Below are 6,000 nucleotides of genomic sequence, written 5' to 3'. Positions count from 1 at the left end.
GTAGCAAGTCTTTATGTCCTCAAAGATAGTGTTAACTTAATAATTGCCAAACTCTATGCACCTGTATAACTCTCAACATACAAAGACTTCTACAACACTTTACATACAGTGTGCTGATCAGAGCTCTGCATGAGTTGGCACTGTACTGCAATGCCTCGATATTGGACATTATCTGCACATATGTCTCAATGTCTCTAGTACTAACGGATAGCTAACACTGTTAATGGTACTGTACACTGCCAGTAGTAGCTGTAATTTCCCATTTAAATAAAAACAGTTTGAATTCATTAATCCAAGTTAAAGTGGGCCACATATTTGTGAAGTTGTGTGCCCAATGTAAGACCAGACCTACTTCACAAATACTGATAGTAATGGCTTTGAGACAGGTATTGAGGATGTGATGTTATGTTATGTAATAAAAGTGTTCTTTTGATAAATATTGACACCTATAAAGGTTGACTTTATTGACTGTTCTTTTCAGCATAATCTGATGGAAAGCTGTTTGTTTTATAAATGATGATAGGGCATAGTGAGTGTGCTATCGACACATAATTAATTAGTCTTCTGCTATTCATACAAAAACAAATCATGGCACAATTCCATATTTTACTGCCAGGAACAGTGAATCACAAACATCAGTGGAGGCTGGCTGTCCACAACAGGTCTTGCAAGTTCATTCAATGTCAATGTGCAAAGTTAAGTGTAAAATTGAAATTACCACAGATTTAACACTTCTGAAATGTCTATGGAACAAGATTAGTCTGTGTCTGTGTTGTGTTCACTGGTCACTGAACACAGCACCACATATTGTGGTTTTATGGGCATTAATAATAAGTTGGCCTTTGTGGACACGGTGTGCATTATGAGAAATATAACAGCTCTGGTCCAGCAGGCAGCGCACAGGCTTGATTAATTGCATTGCGGAGTGAACTAGTTTGAGGAAGAAAGTCAGTTAAGCATGATTAAACTGCCGTAAAACTAAAGGCAGGATAGTAACTGTGTGTGTGTGTGTGTGTGTGTGTGTGTGTGTGTGTGTGTGTGTGTGTGTGTGTGTGTGTGTGTGTGTGTGTGTGTGTGTGTGTGTGTGTGTGTGTGTGTGTGTGTGTGTGTGTGTGTGTGTGTTGCACTTAGCATTACAAAATTCCGCTCATTTCCACTAGGTAGCAGCAAAACACCAAATGCTAGCAAACCACTCCTGGGAAAACCCACCATTAAATAGAGCACATGTTATTCGGCGAGTCTAAAAATGTGTTGTTTGCAGAAGAAACATGACACAGACAGTGGAAACAGCACCGTCTGGAGCCACTTCATTCACAATGGAGCACAATTAGGCCACTGAGAGTTTACATTATGCACTGTTTGGTTCAGAACAAACTGCCAGAGCGATGAAAGGTCACTTGGGAATGTAGATAGGCCTAATAAAAGAAAAATCATCAATTAGCACTTTATTGTCTATGTACCAGTCAACTGAGTCCTAATTCTCAGTACCCCGGCAGCTCTTATACAAACACACACACAAACATGCATCATGTGCACATGGAACAATACAGTATACTGTATACTGTATATGGAGATCTAATCAAATCTATTATCTATATCTATACTCATGAATATTGCAACATATCTATCTCCATAATATACATACACCATACAACACTATAGTCTTTTCTTTAAGTTATTTATCTATTACAGAAAGTGTAGGCCTACATGTTTCTTATTCTGATGTTTCTGAGTATGAATCTTATAACACCTAAAACTGGCTAATTCCTGTAGTACGGTACATTTTCTGAGAGCTTTCTCCTGTTTGAGAGCCTCCACTTCCACAGAGTCTGCATGAGACATGAGTGAGATGTGATGAACCTTAATGGCTCTTTGGGCTATTTGCATAATGGAGAAAAAAGTGGAATCCAGTTCAATCCACACACTATCAGGAAGCACAAGACCATTATTTCCGAATAGAGGCTTACGATGCAAAAGGAAGAATGCTTTACGTGGATAAAATAAAAATAATGCAACAACAAATGGTGCAAAAAGAAACAGGCAAAAGCATTCATGTTTAAGACATCACCAGTTTGGACCTTGTATTAGTCATAAAATACATTTCTTTATACTATTCAGCACTGTTTGGCAGAAACCTTGTAACCTTATTTCAAAGAAATATATGCTTTCACCTATAATTACGTGCCCAAAATAGGGCACTTTGTATTAATATCTTACCAATCAAAAGTATTAACAATTGGGGGTATGGTGGCACAGTTGGTAGCGCTGTCATCTCACAGCTAGAAGGTCCTGGGTTCGATTCCTGCTGGGGACGCTGTGGGTGCTGAGGGCGTGTTCCCTCCTACGCGTCATCAGTGCCCATACCCTAGGTGGGGTTGGCGAAAGGGCCTTTCTGTGTGGAGTTCGCATGTTCTCCCTGTATCCCCTAGGGTAGGTATATCCTCACAGAAAACATGCAGTAATCCTGGTCTCTATACTGCCTTCCCCTGGTCAGCCGGGGCGCCTGATGGAGGTGAAAGGAACTGGTTGGAATAACATGTTCCTTCCACGCGCTACGTCCTACCGGGGAAACTCCCCCCTGTCAGGTGATAAGAAGCAGTCCACACACTCCTCATAATGAAGGAAGCATGAGCTCAGTTCGGGGCCCTCCAAGTTGGCAGAGGGAGAGTAGGATTTACAGTTTAGTCAATTGGCACTGCGTGAAAAATGGGTTACAAATTTGTGGGATAAAAAATTTGAAAAACACACACCTCAGAGCATGGTTAGTCAGTGGGTATAATGAATACCGTAGAAAACACATCTCAGCAATTCAAAAAAGATGTCAGCCACACAATTAACTGCAATTAAACCAAGAATAATCTCAAACCTGCATGGCACAAACTCTAGTTGACCTTTTTACATCTAACCCAAAGTAATGGACCAATTACATTGAATGATGAAGGTCGATGCTATACTGTCGGATTACTTTGAATGCGGAACCACCGATATTTTTTGGATGTGAGGATGTGGGCAAGCAATATTTTCATTAGAAATGATATGCAAACGATGTGGATAATTATGATCTTTCATAATTACGACCCCACTCATCATTATAATCTCATTGCCTATCCCACACATCATTAGCCTTTATGCCTTTAGCCTGTTTATACACAATATATCTGGTTCATTTTACATCTTGTTCCCACCCGTGATTATCAGTCAAGCAAACAAATATTGGTTTTGATCCCGAGCTACAAATAGACCCATTGAGTTTGTCAAGTTCCTTTAGCTTGCTGTAACTTCACAGCAATAAATCCTTTGACAAAACTACAGCCAGCTATTCCCTGGGAGCGTGCCTGTGCTCCTTCTGCAAAATAAAAGGGCCTATTTTCCTCCAGCTCTGTGGTCCCTCAGCCCTATTCCCTCACTCCCATGTTCTTTTATTAGCCTCAACCACGCAGCTATAGTAGCTCAGTCAGTCGGTCTGGCCAGCACTTTCAAGCGTAAACAGAGAGCTATAGTCGCTGGGTATCACAAATAATGTGCTTGCTATATTTTGAATCCAATTGCTTTTTCTCACCCCACATACATAGATTGACATCATAAACCCATATGCTTGTTTATACTGTAAGTATAATTCAGCAGCTTGCAACAACACCGTGGCCACGAATCACACCCTGGATGTCGTGTTCTACAATCTGTCTTTGAACTAAATGTTAGCCTGAATTTACTTTAGCTAATAACTCCATAAATGCTTGCTTATTATAGCTTATTATATAAATGTGGTGGCACCTGCTGCTTGTGCTGTGGTCTTTTAACATTCCAAGTGGAAATTGAAAGCAATTAGAAATGCATGCCTCCAGTGTGTTTTAGTTTAATATGATTTAATACCACACCATCTGCAGTTGGCTGGCCCTATAGTTCTCTTGAGGAAATATTATATTGTTCAAGGTCCTGATAAGCCATTAAGATCATTGTAATGCTTGTCATGTCCTTTAGTTAACATGTGAATTTGGAATGTGTGCTTGCTAGAGTAAGTAAAACACACATGCGTACGTACGCACGCACGCACGCACGCACGCACGCACGCACGCACGCACGCACGCACGCACGCACACACACACTGCGTTTAATGTATATGGCTATAGGGGAGTGACATATGGAGAAAGGTGATCATTCAGAATAACTTTGTATTGATTTGCAGTGACCTTCCCTCTAGGCGGACACGTGGATACAAACCACCCACCCCCTCACTAGCTGCCTGCGGGATTAGCATTCAGGCATATGTAATTCTCAGGGTTTCACAAGTGCACATCACACATGCACTTGCCCCACTTGTGGAAGGATGACTCATCTGACCCTTATGATTCTTCTCCACATCTCTGTACATCATTGTCTAGGTTTTTTTTTTGTTATACCAGTGACCTCTGAAATGTGCATTTGTCTTTGTAGTAATTAAGGGTGTATGCGCTGCAAATGGTCAATCTCTCTATGTAGTGGTTGACAGACTGTTCTTGACAGGGACGTGCAGAGAATGTTAGAGAGGCAGGGGCTAAAATGTCTAAAGGGCGCGCCTTTTGGTGAAAATATCGAAAATAGCCAACCTCCAAACTCACAACGCGTCGCGCTGCGACACGTTGTGAGCTTGAAGGTTGGCTATTTTCAGTGCTTGATACCACGCTGAACTAAGCATAATCAAGTCATTACTGGTATGTCATGGAAAGGAGGCATTTGCATTTCTTTCACCATAGTAAAAACTGAATTCATGGTCTGGAGAGGGCACTTTTTACAGACGGATAAAGGGGAAGGGGCTCAAGCCCCCTTTGATGTCTATGTGTGCACGTGCCTGGTTCTTGACACAGTCTGCATTGAGGTTCTCAGACAGAAAAAGAGCAGTGGAAGCGGTCCGTATGAGACATGCTGCCATTCAATTGTGAACCAAATGGAAAGAGACAGCAGGCAATGGGTTGGACCACTACCAGCCCGAAGTATATAGAATGACCGCCACAAGGGTGTATTGGCATCTTGATTTGATCAAATGGACTGCAGTGGGTATAGATAGGATATAGATATGATCAAATGGACTGCAGTGGGTATAGATAGGATATAGATATGATCAAATGGACTGCAGTGGGTATAGATAGGATATAGATATGATCAAATGGACTGCAGTGGGTATAGATAGGATATCTCCGGGTGTGAAATCAAAACCGCAGTCTGGTGAAAACGATCCGGGAGCCCGAGTTGCCAGTGATGCCAGCCTCCATTGTCATCTTGCCCAAGGACACTTCTATTTCCTAGAAGTAATGAAGTACTTGGCAGGTATTCTTCAAAAGTAATGAGGTACTTGGCAGGTATTCTTCAAAAGTAATGAGGTACTTGGCAGGTATTCTTCAAAAGTAATGAGGTACTTGGCATACCGTGCCTGAGGGTGGTTGGTAAAATGGTCTTGCAACTAGAGCGCAGAACAGCAAATAAATAAATAAATACATAAATAAATTCATAAATACATAAATAAATTCGCCTCTTGAACTTACAAGTAAATTCTACAAGTTGAGCTGGTATACTTTACTTGTTTCCAATTACTGTAAGTTTAATTTGCAATGTATTTTTCCTCAACCTCAACACTTTCATCAAGATTTATTGCAATGATACAGCATTGAATTAAGGCTCTGCTCATGTAATAGGCCTACTACAGATTAATCTGTAGTGTTATACTACAGATTAATCTGCAATATAAGTAAAACGTTTGAACCTTAATTGCATAACTAAAACGTTTTCTTCAGGCCAAGGACCCCTTAACTGAGACAGAGATGAAGCAGGGACCTCCCACTACATATTGTATCAAATTGTGTTGCAGATAAAACATTTTCATAGATAGCTTCATAGACCTTTTATGTGTATTTTCAGACATTTAACCACTTTTAAACCGTCAATAGTTAGAAAACTTGACCTTTCACACTGTCTAATCTTTCCCCCCTCAACACTGTATCTCTTTGCCGAAAATAGCTGATCTACAAG

This window comes from Nannobrachium achirus, assembly GCF_963921795.1.
Source record: "Nannobrachium achirus genome assembly, chromosome: 5".
NCBI lineage: Eukaryota > Metazoa > Chordata > Actinopteri > Myctophiformes > Myctophidae > Nannobrachium > Nannobrachium achirus.
This window is presented reverse-complemented; position numbering follows the sequence as displayed.